Here is a 16,119-nt window from a genome sequence, read left to right on the forward strand (position 1 = left end):
ATGCACTTTTACACAGGTAAACGGGTACTATGATTGTGCCTAATTTCGCAGAGATAACACCAATAAGAGAGGAGATACAGTTATTAGAAATATGAAGGAAATACAATACTCCCCGATCTATATCACCTTATTTCTCCTGCACAAATACAGATAGAAAGCTGCAATTATGCACCTTTGTAGAGCAAAACGAGTACTTTTATTGTGCCCAATTTCGCAGAGATAACACCAATATGAGGGGAGATACAACAGCTATTCGAACTATGAATGAAATACAATACTACCTATCTTTATAACCTTATTTCTCCTCCACAAATACAGATAGAAAGCTGCAATTATGCACCTTTGTAGAGGTAAACGAGTACTATGATTGTGCCTAATTTCGCAGAGATAACCCCAATAAGAGAGGAGATACAGCTATTAGAAATATGAAGGAAATACAATACTCCCCAATCTTTATCACCGTATTTTTCCTGCACAAGTACAGGTAGAAAGCTGCAATTATGCACGTTTGTAGAGGTAAACGAGTACTATGATTGTGTCTAATTTCGCAGAGATATAATTAATGATATTGTCGAGGATTGGGGACCTAATTACATTTTTTTGAACAGATTGGAAATGTGATTGTGGCTACGGGGCCCCTTATTGGCGCTTTGATAACATTTAAGAAATAATAAAATATTAATTAAGCTCTAATTATTTCTTAAAAGAAAAAAATTCTTGAAAATAGATATTATAAACACTTCGATGTTCATTATCTCTATATGTAAACATAGATTTTTCGTGTATAACCCACATATACATTGATGTTTAGTATGAGCGGAGAGGGGATCGATGAGGATGTAAGGAAGGAGAAGATTTTTAACAAGCTTCATCTTGTAATTACGTTGATTATTTTTATAAAATAAATATGAATTATGCAAATTATAGTAATAAATAATACTGGTGAATGCCGGTGTGCTGCCCTGTAGTTGTTGTTCGTTGTTACATAGAAATTGGCGGGGAATAAGTACTTTGTCACTTTACTTATGAAGTTGTTCGTCTTCTAAGTACCAACTATTTTTTTTGCTGTGGTCACACTATACTCTAGTTAAGCAACGTAAAAAGGACTTTTAATGGTACAGTTAATATTAATCATTATTTAGTTGAAGATTTTTAAGCAAATTGTCGTCCATAAAACAATAATTAAATAAACATTTTAAATTTCAACGGAACTGTAAAAATGTGAACGTATAAAAAATATATATCTAATCTATACTTAGTGGAACAAAATAATTAAATTTGTCATAATACAAGAGTATAACAGGATGTTAAAGTAAAAACAAAAGTTTTACACTTCCGGCAGACAAAAAAAAATAATTAAAATAAAGACAAGATCGTTATAGCGCCCGCATCGAACGAAAGTAATGAGTCAATAAGTGGGAGCTCCTAGACTCACTTTATCAATAAATTTACCATCCCGAGTATAATTTCATTGTAATAAAATGTTCAATAAACTATTCCTACTTTTAATTACCGTAATTATTATCGTTTTATTGATATAATCAAGGTACGAGGGGTGGGGGCATTCAAGAAGCCTGTTAAATGCAGAATTTATAAGACGTCACTTGGGGGGAAAAAAATACGTAAACGAGAGAAGTGTTAATTTGAAGAAAATTATTTTCACTTCATTAATCAAGTTAGTGTCTTTTTTTGTTTTTTTTTTATTATTATTTCCTGTAGAAGGAATTACCACTGAAATGGCAACATCTTTTTTAACCGTTAATCCGATATAAATCTGGTGCAAATGTTCTTGCAAACTGTACAGTAATAAAAAGTAAAGTAATCGCTTATTTTTTCTGGCGAGGCTTAACCTCCATCCACCAAGTTAGGTGTCGTGTACGGAGGCGACTAGCAACCATACTTTACTACAAAATTCCTCATATTAACACATTAAATAAAAGGCAAGGCCTAGACTAGTACCACAATCTTAGCTTTGCGGGTCTAGCCTATAACCGCCTAACATACTTTACTATAAATTCCTCATATTAACACATTAAATAAAATCCAAGGCCTAGACTAGTACCGCAATACATCTTAGGTTTGCGGGTTTAGCCTATAACCGCCTAACATACTTTACTATAAATTCCTCATATTAAACATTAAATAAAATCCAAGGCCTAGACTAGTACCGCAATACATCTCAGCTTTGCGGGTCTAGCCTATAACCGCCTAACATACTTTACTATAAATTCCTCATATTAACACATTAAATAAAATCCAAGGCCTAGACTAGTACCGCAATACATCTCAGCTTTGCGGGTCTAGCCTATAACCGCTCGGCTATCGTGGCGCTTGCAAACTGTACAGAAAGAATGGGACATCAACTCCATTCTGTAGAGGTGTCTAGTCAAAACGTAAGGCCCAGTAAGTTGTTCTTCTATATCAGTAGTTTCAGAGACATGTCCGTGACAAACATACTAAAAGCAATGCATGGGGCCATCGTTGAAATATTTTTTTGAATCAGGCTGAACAATCCTTGGAACTGGGAAGACAGTTTGTCATAATGCAAAAAAAAAACACCCAACATTAGGTTCAGAACCATAAAACAAAGTAATTTGGCCAATCTGTGTACTCCTTCATTTCCTGAAATCCTTTTTTTTTTATTATTAACCACTAGGAACATTCTTACTCCTGATTACTAAGAGAAGGCACAAGAGCTCTTTAGCACTTTCATTTCGCAGCATGTTTATTCGTGCAGATACAAAGCTCATTTTTTTGAGATAAAGTTTCATGCGCAGTAACCCCAACAGCATGGAACACAGACTTAAAGAAGATAGTTGTCCAGAATTGTCCGCTACTTCTTATACCTTCTAGTATCCCCTTTTTGAAGTAATTCAAGTGACATTTACCAAGTAATTGTCCGGTACCACAGTAGAAGAAACCTATAATCAACCAGTCCATCCCTTGACGGCAACTTTAGATAGTACATAGAAAATCAATCACAGGAAATCGGGGACTCCATTTTATGGATTGTTTACAATCAACATTTCCGGCGATCAACTCAATTTTGAAAATAAGCACGATTGCATTGCTTCCTTTTTCCTTATAAAAAATAAAAAATAGGGGTCAAAAGTAAAAGATAACCCTAAAAAGGAAAATTACTAAGTAAAACACGGCCTCCATTTTCCAAGCTTAATTTATGAGTATTTCCTTTTATTTTACGCCAATTATAAATCATGTAGGGAATTTGTCATGGCAACCATTGTTTTATAGAAGAATCCGAGATCACGATTGTGAAAACCGCTAGTTGAGGTTGAGGAAAAGAAGGAAGGAACACTAAATGGGAAAGCGTGAAAGTTTAAGTTCAATCGGCGGTAAAAAACAGGATATAAAGAATAAGAAAAAGAGATGGAAGAGATATTACACGGTGTAAATGATAAAATGATAGAGATCGGTAAAAACGCTTCATGTGACAGCGGCGGTAACTTTCCTATTGTGACAGAAGTACAGACGACCGGGCTGGAATGGAATATATGAACGTCCAGAGGGAGAACGGCGTGACAAATGTCCAAACGGACAGTGGACAATCTCTCTCTCTCGAGTCCAGCCTATGGGCGCTCTCTTTGCGGGTCCATAATAATAAGGAGGTTGGCTCCATAATGTTGACGTGACATTATGGAGACATGAGCTGACATACCTTCTTGGACACTTTCTTGTACCGTTCACTGTCCCCTACCCCCCCCCCCCAACTTCACGCATTAAAATAATAATAAAAGAAAAAAGTGTAAAATTGCCACGATATGCTAATCGACAAAATCGATACATGCATTTTTTTTAATAATTTTTTTTGTTTTCCCCAATTCCTTATCTATTGTATACTATTTGTGATTTGGACAAGGCCTGGGAATAGAAGATGAACGATTCTTTTTTTTAAAAAAAGCTCTACTGTGGCTGTATCATGGACACGGCCGTGTGTTGTACGTGAATACGTTTACTTAACGGGTTTATATTTTTTATATAAAATATTTTTATTTATGTATCTAGGATGAAATCAAGGAAACAAATAATTACTGAGTTACAATATAACTTTATTAATTATAGGTCTGTTATACGAAAAGTACCACACAAATGGCATACAAGATACATCGAGATTTCTGGTAAACGTTAAATCAATATAAGTATTACTTAATTGTTGGAGAAGTTTCAATATAATACAAATTGAACTCGCTGAGCATGAAGTCGGGCAATGAGCGGTTTTGTGAGACATCAACATTTAAGTCTCCAACTATCATAATTGGTGTAGTAAGATCAGGCTCTTAATCGGGTATAATTTTTAGAGATGTTTTTGGAATATTTTAACAACGATCGTAACATAAAGAGAGTTTAATTTCTGCTAACGCTGTGCCCGGATGGATATAAATACGCCCGAGTACGAATTTGAAGATGCCATTGGCTTTTTTCGTTTACTAGACAGACATCACCAGCTTTTGCATCTTTCATTTTCAAATAAATTTCCGAAATGTCAATGTTAACTCTATTACAATCAGTGAAGCTATTGATGTGGCGATATATGGCGACTCCACCGGCTTTGCGACTTTTACCATTCGATTGTTCTTGAGAAGCCCTTTCCAACCGTATACGATCTCTGTATTTGGTTTTGGCTTTTCGACGCGTAAAGGCCGACATTATATATTTTTGATAATATTTTTTTATTCTAACACCTTTATTTTATTCACTGTCACTATTTTACACTAATGTTTTATATACAATCGATAGATTGTGACGACAGCTGACGATTAAAACTTAAACGAACATCGTAGCTTCTCCGAGTTAAAAGTTATACTAATTGCAAATCTCGATATGCAGCAAAATTATCTCGAAATGGCGGCGCTTTCCCCTCCACCGCGCGCGATGTGTTACAGTCCTCGCTTATCGTAATGAATTCTTTGATCCTTTAGCTATCCAGTGGTCTAATTTAATTTTGGATGTAGACGATAGATTCGAAACTATAATGCCTAACTGTATTCCCCGATTTTGTTATCATTAGATTTTTTGGATTGCCACCATATGATTCAAATTTAAAGACGTATTCACGTCAAAAATGTAATTGTAATAATCCACAATATTTTACTAATACTGTTTGTAATATTATTTATTATTATTATTATTATTTTTAAATTATTTAAATAGGGAGATTTGCATTTTTTCGGACAGTCAAGCGGCGCTGAAGGCCCTCTCTTCCTTCAGAACTACCTCTTCCTTGGTCTGGGAATGTAAAAAGGCTTTAGAACAACTGGCTCGGCACAATAAAGTCCGACTTGAGTGGGTGCCGGGCCATGTGGGGATTAAGGGGAATGAAATAGTTGATCAGTTGGCCAGGAATGGAGCTAGTACTCCCTTCATTGGTCCGGAACCAGTCCTGGGGATCACCAAGGGTGGTAGTTTGTTGAGGCTCTCAGAGATTGGATCTCAGGAGAGAACATGAAAAGTACTGGGTGATGCTTCCTGGGGGGTCAAACACGGCAAGAGTGTTATGCCCTTGCTGTGTAAACAAAGAACCAAAGTGACTCTAGGTTTAGGCAGAAATCAGATTACTCTGATTACAGGCCTATTCACACGTGGCACGGAAGGTTCAGAAAGCATCTGCACAAGGTAGGGGCTTATTAGCTCGGGGAACCTCTGTGCAGATTGTGCCAGGAAGAGGAAGAAACGGCCTCTCACCTGTTATTCGATTGCTTTGCCTTGAGACCAGAAGAGATTGTAGCGCAGAAGAAGCTGGTAGGGAAAGCCCTCAACCTTCTTAGAAGGGGAGTTTTCATCTACTAGACTTAAGGAAAGTCACAATAAGCCTCTTAGTGGCTGCAGTGCCGTGGGGCAAGGGTCCCGTCCCGCCGTGTAAAATCTAAAATAAAAAATCTAAATGATTTTAGGCGCGTCTGAGGTTATTGGCGCCTGGAGCTTTTTTCAGTGCACTACCGGTCTCCAGACAGTGTTCTCTCGATATAGACAACACTGTCCATCACCGGACAGTGAGAGGAAGAGAAAATCTAAGTGTCAGCAGCTGAATTCGAACCCGGGACTTTTTGTAATTGATGTCTAAGAAACTTTTGCCTTATATGCGATTAAAATGAAAATGTAGTTATATTTTATGGAAAATAGCCATCATTATATTGAAGTGCACTTTTTCCCAGCGAGTGGGAAATTGTTTTTAATTCCTATTTAGAAATTTATCAATTTTAAGAGCTCGTAGAATTCACTTAAATGACGTTTAACCTCCTCTCCCCACTTCTCTCACAAAATTGCTATCCTGGAAAATGCTTTCAATGAAAAACAGAGATTGCGCATTCGAAGATTAAAGGAAAACATGGCCGTTTTAGAGAAAATAGAAAAAATAATTAAATATGAATAACCTATTTTTTTAAAAAAGTGGAAATTTCGGTTGACTGAATTTGAACTAAATTTTCAAACTGTTTTTTAGTTCAGCTGGCCACAAACTGAACAAGCACTTCGACTTATTTGGTAAAACTCTTTTTTAAAGGAGTTCAAGGAAATAAGAGGTTTAAAGGGGTTTTAAAGTTCAAAAAAATAACTTGCGGCAAAATATTCGGCAAGGTTTCGTATATTTTTTGTCTTTGCGAATTCTGTAATGTGTATTTCTAAATAGTAAAAATTAAGTACAAATTATAAAAAAAATTAAACTCCTGCACCAACTGTGGACAAAGTACTCTAACTTGGACTGTACCTAGGACAAACGGTTGACATGGCATCCCCCAGACTAGACTGAAAAGACAAGAAACTAATCAACGCTACAAAACTTCTCGCCAGACTACTTGAGCCAAACGTTCGAAACTTAACCTACAAAACAAAAGACTCTTATATCTACTGTTACTGCGACCCATTTGGGTCATACGGCATCGACTAAACGTTCCAACTCTCTACGCATCCCAGACTTTATAGCCAAAAATACTTCGAAAACTTCTTAACGTTCCGTTGTATGTGTCTAACTTCACACTATCCATAATGACCTCAAAATCTTCCTTTCATTACAGAGCTTGCTTTAAACTCAGTTTTCTCAAATTTCATTCCTCTCTACAACAGCTCATCCTAACCCTCTAATCGAAAAACTATCTTCTTCTGCAATACCAGGTGATCCTCCAAGAAGATTGAAGATAAGAGATGGCCCCCTGCGATCTACTATCATAAGTGCATATATAGGTCCAAGATAATGGAGTGACACTGCTCCAATCTTATATTTTCATCGTTATTTTTTTTAAATCACGTACCACATTTATTTGTTGCGGTTGTAAATTCAATAAAAAAATTTTAAAAAAAAAGCTACAGCCTTGATAATTAGAGCAAGAGAATGGTCGTGTTCATTTTTTCGAACTCTGGGAAGCTAAAAACGTGAATTTCCGGTAAACTATCCGTTTCTTCCTTTTTACGAGAGGTAAGAGAATTCAATATTGAGATAAAAGGAAATAGTTTGAAGTTGTTAATTAATACCTAAAGCAGTACAGCCAGAAATTGATGGTAGAGCTACTGTACCAGCTGATATGTTATTATAATTTCCTGTATGATTTTTTTAACTCAAGAGAAGTAAATTATAGATATTTATAAATCAACGCTGACTATATTAGAATAGTGGGTGGATGGAGCGGAAGTTCAGAACTATCAAGAGGACTATGAAACGTGTGTAAAGCACTGGGACAGACCAAAACTATTTTCCTTTATTATTGGTTTTGGAAAGAAAGGTGAAAGAAGACCTTCGAGGTTATAAAAGAATTGAAAAAGAAGGGAGGAGAGGAACTACCTTTTGCCAGGTCCTTTGAAGGAAATTACAGGTGGTTATAGTGAATTAGGGCTCTAGTCCTAAAGTTCTTTTCTTTTTTTTTTGAGGTGTGCTCTTCTCTTGATAAATCGCAAACTAGTACTTAAAGGTACTAATACCTAATTTATACTCAATTTAAAGTTAAGACACTCAATTTATGTCAGTAAAGTTGTGCCAATTTTTAAAACAAAAATCGTGGATGCCATTTTTCAATCGCCAAAAAAGAAATCTAGGGAGGAAAAACAGTTAAACGTCATTTCCTGTTGTCGTATATTTTGCCCCCAAAAAAATATTTATAGATTGAAATATTTATAGGCCTAGACTAGTACTGTAATACATCTTAACATACCTTTACTGGTTCTTGAGGATTATATATATATACGAGTACAGTGGAGTCTCGGTTATCCGTCATGACCGGGACCGGACACGTGACGGATAGTCGAATGGACGGATAATGGAGAAAAACAGGAAAATTTCCAGATTGTTTTGTTTAACGTGTATAAAACTTTGTATTAACTGGTATACATATTTTATACGTTTATACGCTTAAGCCTTAAAGGTCAGGTATCTTTCATTATTCAATTCATTCTATTGTGTATTAAGATTAATGAATACAATGTCTGCGACATCTAATCTTTGCTTTTATGTACCGTATCAAATGGGGGTAAACCCCAGATTTTTTTTTTTAAGACAAAAGGACTCTTTTTTTTTTTTAAGGCTAAAGGACTCTTTAAAATTTCTGTACACTTAAAATAAAGTTTTAAAAAGTTTTCTTTTAATTTTTAAATACTGAGGAGAGTGACGACGGTTAATTGGAATAGACGGACAAAAGGGTGACGGATAACCGAGACTCCACTGTATATATATTTTTTTTTAATTATTGTAATGTACTGCCCTACTTTAAGATCATTTCTGCGCAAGGAGGAAATGGTAAGAAATGGAATCTTCCCTCTAAGGGTAAATGGTTTGCTAAAAATTTTACTGAGTTTGGAGAAAATTCAACCATTATTGGCAAGATCACTTGGATGAATAAATTTTCCTACTTTTCTGGGATTTGTTCCAAAAAAAAAATATACTGTGGCTTGGTGAAAGAAGTGCCAATGTCAAAAAAAGGATTACGAGTGTAAGTCCTCTTTGGTTTACCTGGAGAGGAGGAAATATTGATGCTAAATTTTGACATTAGCACTAGTACGTTTTAGTGACTCGGTTACTACTTTGAAATTGACTTCGGCACTCCTTGCAAGAAAAATTTGGATGGTTAATATATCAAAACAGATTTTTTAATCATTTTTACCAAAATCTGACATTGGCACTTCTTGCACCAAGCCACAGAATACAGGGTGTTCATTTTAAGACGGCTCAAATGCATTTCATGCTTAAACGGTTGTTCTGAGCAAAAAATGGAAGAGGAAAAATTTGTAGCCCGTCACCTCTAGTTTCAGAATATGTGACTTGATTTTAGATTCCTGCCTACATGCTTCACAATTTGAGTAGAGTGCATTATTTGGTAAATTATTAAGGAATAAGTTTGATCCTTTGAATGAAAGATATTGATCACTTAAATATGTGGCAGGAGGTTTCCAATTTTATTGGTAATTAAACGCAACTCTCCAAAAATTACCAAATAATTATTAAACCTTCTTGTTTGTAACAGATGTCAAATTAATTTTTAGCCATTTTGGGTATGTTTGAGGACATCTAAAGCTCTTAACATTTGATTTTTCTTGGAAAAAATCACTCGGAAAACGACTTATTTCCCGATATTAAGAAAAATACTAGCTTTACGGCCTTGGCAATATTTTTAGTAGAAAGGGGATGAAAAAATACATAAAAATGACCTATCGCGTGCTCTTCTTTCTCTTTGATAACAAGTTAAAAAATTAAAATATGATTAAAAACATCAGATTTCGAAATGGCCTAGCACCTTTAATTTTGAAAATATCGAATTGCGGTTTCCGGTTTCTTTCATAACTTTTTATACTCTTTAAAACTGTGTATATGAAAATGGGGGTCAACTGCAAACCCTCAATTTTGGTCGCGCGTCAGCCGCGTATGCGGGCAGGAATCTAAAATCACGTCACATATTCTGAAACTAGAGGTGACGGGCAACAAATTTTTCCTCTACCATTATTCGCTCAGAACAACCGTTTAAGCATGAAATGCATTTGAGCCGTCTTAAAATGAACACCCTGTATATACAGGGTGTATGTGGAGGGAGTGATCGAAACTTCGGGAGGCGATTCAGCAGCTCAAATGCAACAAAAAATATTCTCTTCACTTTGGCCCGATTCTCAACAGTGTCCAAGATATTTGCATTTTTAACTTTTCCGTCGATATTCGCGTTTTCCACCAAAAAACGGCCGTAACTTTTCTATCCTTTTATCCTACAACAAATCTGCTTATTCCGAACGAAAGAGCATTAAATTTCATATAAATCTGCTTGGTACAGAGCTTCTAAACGATTCTTGTAACAATGAAATTTTTACTTTAATGTCTAAAAAATTCGTTCTAGATGATTTTTGTTAAAATTTTCTACTGCATTTTCTCAATGGTTAATGAATCAAGGAATCACATAATTTCAGAAAAGAGCTTCAAGACCATATGGATTTTTTTGGTTTTTAATAAAACCCTACCACGAACAGAGGGGTGTAAATGCAGAAAACTGGGATTTTGCGAACTGACTTTTCATTATTAATTTACTTTAATTATTTCATTATTTAATTATGTATACAATATTTAATTGGAATCATTTTTCCAGGGAAATTTGTTTTAAAATTTTGGTTTGAGTTAAGATTGGTAGTTAGAATATTGAGAATTTAAGTAAGATAGAGTGCGATGAGTATTTAAGCCTTTATTTTTTTTTTAATTAAATAGATTTAATACGCTAAAAAATTTAAATTAATATAAGCATATATTTAATACAAGTAAGAATTCAGATATTTCTTTTAAAAATAAATATAAATGAACATCAATCAAATGAGCATTATTTAATATTAATAAAAAGTTCTACAGAATGTTGTTTGCTTTGTTAAAGACTCATCTGTTAATGCTTTTTATTTTTATTTTTTTCCCCACTGCCATCTTAATTTACAATTAAGGCATCACTGAATATGGGTGAAATTATATCGATAATTACATACGGGCTTATAGCCTTTCCTCGATGCATGCACATTTCATGTTTTTTTTTTTCGTTATAGTAATTAGGACTAATATTATTATAATTTTTTTTTAAAAAAATATGTTTATATGTTTGAACAGTTCTCTAAAATACTTTTCTCGAATTACGAAATTCTTAAACGTTGTTTAATTGTTACTAACATTATCCGGTTTGTAAAACTGGAGCACTTTAAAGCTAGCCTAACTCTATCTTTATGAATGTCCTAAAAACATTTTACTAATTATTCAAATAAAGGTGATTGGCCAATTTAAGAATCTAGAAGACATTAAGGCGCCGCGGTAGCCGAGCGGTTATAGGCTAGACCCGCAAAGCTAAGATGTATTGCGGTATTAGTCTAGGCCTTGCATTTTATTTAATGTGTTATATGAGGAATTTTGTAGTAAAGTATGTTAGGCGGTTATAGGCTAGACCCGCAAAGCTAAGATGTATTGCGGTACTAGACTAGGCCTTGGATTTTATTTAATGTGTTAATATGAGGAATTTTGTAGTAAAGTATGTTGGGCGGTTATAGGCTAGACCCGCAAAGCTAAGATGTATTGCGGTACTAGACTAGGCCTTGCATTTTATTTAATGTGTTAATATGAGGAATTTTGTAGTAAAGTATGTTGGGCGGTTATAGGCTAGACCCGCAAAGCTAAGATGTATTGCGGTACTAGACTAGGCCTTGCATTTTATTTAATGTGTTAATATGAGGAATTTTGTAGTAAAGTATGTTGGGCGGTTATAGGCTAGACCCGCAAAGCTAAGATGTATTGCGGTACTAGTCTAGGCCTTGCATTTTATTTAATGTGTTAATATAAGGAATTTTGTAGTAAAGCATGTTTGCTAGACACCTCCGTCCACGACACGTAATCGGTGGTAGTTGGACGTAAAGCTCGTCTGAATTTTAGAAGACATTATAGCCTTTTTTTTGTGAGGTTGAGGATAGTTTTCTTCGTGAAGGTATGAAGAAGGAGGAAGAGACCTGCAGAGAGGTAAACTCTGGTACTAGTCTTCCTGAACTAAGTTCTGTTTTGGGAATGATTAACCGTAGAAGATCTGAGGTTGTATCTCATTCGGAATCAACATGAAGTGTGTGGATCTATAGGAAGTGACGTTACTTGCAGATTTTGTTAGAGGCAATGAAGGAAGGGGATCCTAGTAACAATTTTCTGGCTGACTGCGATGCCATTATTATTCCATAAGGCAAAGCGCTGTAGGAGAGCCATGCCCTTCATAGGACTTGACAGTTCCTGGGATTTATTCGTCATCTAGGAATTGTGAAGGGTTGCTATAGAGATTAGCCTTGCCCTAGGAAGGGAAGGTCTCAGTGCAGAGTCGTAGCCCCGCCCCACACCCAAAAAAATGTGCATCCCCATTTCCTTTTTATCATGTAATCTGGATGGAATTACTCAGTGATTAGCATAAACTGAATTCAATTGAGGAAATCCCAGTTTTGAATCCAGCTGCTGGCCCTCCTAAGAGCTTTTTACAACCCAATGATGGACATACACACTCACACACATTGTTGTCCGTAAGTGAACACATTCCGGAGACCGGAAGTGCAATGGAAAAAGCTTCGGGCTTTTTAAAATTAAAAAAAATGGAAAATTTGCAGTAATGCTATTTCTTTATTAATTAAATTTTCTGTTCTTTTTCTCAAGAAAATTCTTAGATATCTTAAGTTATACGTAGTAAGACAGAGGTGGTGTGGTTGTTCGCACGTTAAGACATGTACAAATAGTTATTTGCTTTAAGAAAATAATAATCATAATAAATATAATAACACTGTTATTGGAAATTAATAAAGTATTATTATTAATAATAATAATAAAATGGATATAACATGTTAACTCTATAATTAGTTTTCTTCAAGTTGATAATGTTGGGTAGTTTAATAGGTTAATATAATATTTTAGCTGGAAAGTTTTGGAGTCATCAACAAGATTAGAACAAAGGGTCTAGGTAAGGGTGAAATCTTCCTTCTTGAAGGGATGGCAAAGAGAGAGAGAGACAGAGAGAACTTGTGGCAGAGAACAGGGCCGAAAGGGAGGGAGGTTTGATGCCGGCTGTACTACAGCCGAAGTTTTAGGGGATGCCTGGTTAGAGATGGGTTGCAGCTTTAGGAGGACCTAGAGAAAATTACAGGTGGGAAAATGTTAATAGAGGCGGTCCAATTTGTACCCACAGGATGCAGAAAGGGGGTGGAAAGGTCCTCCACATGCAGCAGCAATCCTCTGGGCCTCTAACTTCCAACTAACACACACACGCACACACACAGTCCTGTCTGTACACAGGAGAAGGCCTCCCTGTCTGATAATCTATTTCTAATTAGAAACCACACAACAACCCTTCATCTCTAATTACCCACCACTGGAGCATCAAGGACTAACCTCTCTGGAAATTCCCCACCCCTTCCTCCACTCACTACCCCACAATGAAGGATAACTTCCTTCCCTTAAAAATTCAAATTTGGGAAGTGGGACACTAAGAAATAAAAAAAAAAAAACAACAGAAAACAAGGGTTACTTTTCTCCTTTTTTTGATTTTAAGGGAAGAAGGGTTAAATGGGGGTAATTCAAGAAGTATTATCAATCATATATCCCCACTCTTTTGTCTGGACCAACTTAATGCATAATAAATGATTTTCAGGTCACACTTAAGGGTTGATATTAAATTAGGGATCTGTTTTTTTTTTTTTTTAATTTATTCCCTTAAAAAGCAAAGGTGTGTGTACATGATATTCCCTCGTTATACACATAAATTGAACCTAATTATGTGATGTAAAAAAAGAAAGAAAAAGGGTTATAATTAGAAAGAAATGTCAAAAAAGACAGATTATCTATAAACATAAGGAGTTTTGTACGTATCAGGATATCAGGTTTTTAGTTTCCCATTAATATAGTAACGAATAGTTTAAAAAAGTATCCTGATAGAAATGTGTTTTTACAAAATAGAAACTAAATATTGCTCTCAGAATTTGTTTCTTTGAATTACCCCCAAATTTGGAATTTGAAAAACATACATTTAATTCACACATGAACATTTAACACTGCATTGCCAATGCTCCAATTTTAGACAGTTATTGCCAATTGATTTTATATTGATGTCAATTTTATAACATAATAAAATTTGCATCAAAGGATGAGAAAGAATAAGGAAATTAAGAACGAAAAAATAAAAATTTTAAAGCTACAAATCGGAATGTCTGTAATGAGAGAACACCGTAAGTATTCTGTCGGTGCCAATGGGCTCTCAGTTATCGCTCTTTAAATTCTTCTGTTCTTAAGAGATTTAGATCAATTTCTCAAACCACTTTTTCATACTCAGGAGATTAAAAAAGTTTATTTCTCATAAAAAATTAAAAAAAAAAAAAATCTTATATAAAAAGCATTACTTATAAAAATTAAAGCATGCTTTTTTAAAGCTCGAATAATAATAAATAAAACTAGTAACTATTAAATGACTGAAACTCGATTTTAAGAAAGAAGCTGCATTTTATAATTATGATATTATATTTTTACGTTTCATAGCCAAGTTTAATTACTTAGGAATTACTTAGAAAAGCTTTACACTATTTGTGTACTTGGATAGTTAAGTCCCAAGATGGCTGACTACTAAGAAGTAAATAAAATGGACAATTCTACAATTTAATTATCAAATAAACACAAGAAAAGTGGGGGGCGGCTTCAAACTCACACTTCATTTCTACCTGTTGCTCTTTGCTTAAATTGTGTGTTTTGATGGCAGTTACGGTGGAAACAATTTTTGCATATATTGTGTGAGGATTTTTTTTTTATTCAAGTTAATTTTAAAGTGCTACCAAGTGTGATTAAACAATATTATTGGCCGTAAGTAGTTAAAGTCAGGTGACCATCAATACAGTAATTTTATGTTAGACAATATTTTTCATGCCACAAATTACAGGTAAATCGTTTGGTTTAACCATTAACCTAATGCTTCTATATAAAGGTATTTTCTAATTCTTTCTTCCCTCCATTTAGAGAAGTGCCTATGAGTATTATTTTGCAGTATTTTACTTTAGGAAAATGTATTTTGTGTTTTTGTGTGTGTATGTAGACGTTTTCAGGGAACAGCATAACCTTCTTTAGATTAGATTAAAATTATAACAGCGGGACGGAAGCCCCAGGGAACCGCAGCCAAAAGAGGCTTATTATGCCATCCCCCTTTTTTGGATCTAGTAGGCGAAACCTCCCCCCACTAAGAAGGTTGAAAGCTTTCCCAACTAGTTCTTTTTGTGCTACTATCTCCTTTGGTGTGAAAGAGCCAAAGGTTTTCACTCGATTGCAAAGGAATTGAACAAGAAATGAGAGGCCGTTTTCTCTTCTTCCTGACCCACAATCTGCACAACGGTTCCCGAGCTAATAAGCCCCCACCTTGTTACAGAACTGCTTCCTGTACCTACCCGGCTCCATGATGAAGAGTAATCTGATTTCTACCCAAGCACAGACTGTCTTCGGTTCTTTGGTGATTAAAGTAATTACACATATATTTACAAGTGAAGTGTAATTTTTTGCAGCAGGTTAATAAATCTTCTGAGTTAGCCTAGATAACTAAAATACGTTCAGTAAAGTTCGAAATGGTAATTATTTTCTGAACAGAAAGTCATGCGAGTGGTCACCCCAGTATTTTTCTTTTTAACGTTTTGTTATGGGGGACCTAATTTTTAGAAAAGCTTAAGGAAGCTGAGTTTAAGGGCTAACCTAAGTTATTATTACTTAAGTACACTACCTACTTAAGATTTTTCCCTATTAATCTATGAATATTAGAATCCACAGAAATTCTTTTAAAAACCAAGAATTTTCTTAATAAAGTTGATTAATTTTAGCAAAGTAAAAAGGTAAAGTAATCGCCTATTTTTTTTTTAAGGCGAGGCTTAACGTCCAACTACCCAAATTAGGTGTCGTGGATGGAGGCGACTAGCAAACATACTTTACCATAAATTCCTCATATTAACTCATTAAATTAAATCCAAGGCCCAAAGACAGGGAATCGAACCCAGTACGACAATAAGTATTAGCTTCGCAGGTCTTGCCACTAACCGTTCGGCTAACGTGGCGCCCCATTTTAGCAAAATTTATTGTTTTTCGAAAGATAATTTCTTCTACAATTAAAATAGAATTATTAGAGAAAA

The 16,119-nt window shown here is 35.0% G+C and overlaps 1 protein-coding gene across 4 annotated transcripts in view; it reads left to right on the forward strand.

The window, feature by feature from the left end:
• Window positions 1-16,119, forward strand: part of Sp1 (transcription factor Sp8) — a 251,211-nt gene that overhangs the window by 76,280 nt on the left and 158,812 nt on the right. The window lies entirely within an intron of this gene.

This window comes from Rhodnius prolixus, unplaced genomic scaffold (genome assembly GCF_049639745.1).
Source record: "Rhodnius prolixus isolate KJV_2025 unplaced genomic scaffold, Rpr scaffold_3, whole genome shotgun sequence".
Taxonomy (NCBI): Eukaryota; Metazoa; Arthropoda; class Insecta; order Hemiptera; family Reduviidae; genus Rhodnius; species Rhodnius prolixus.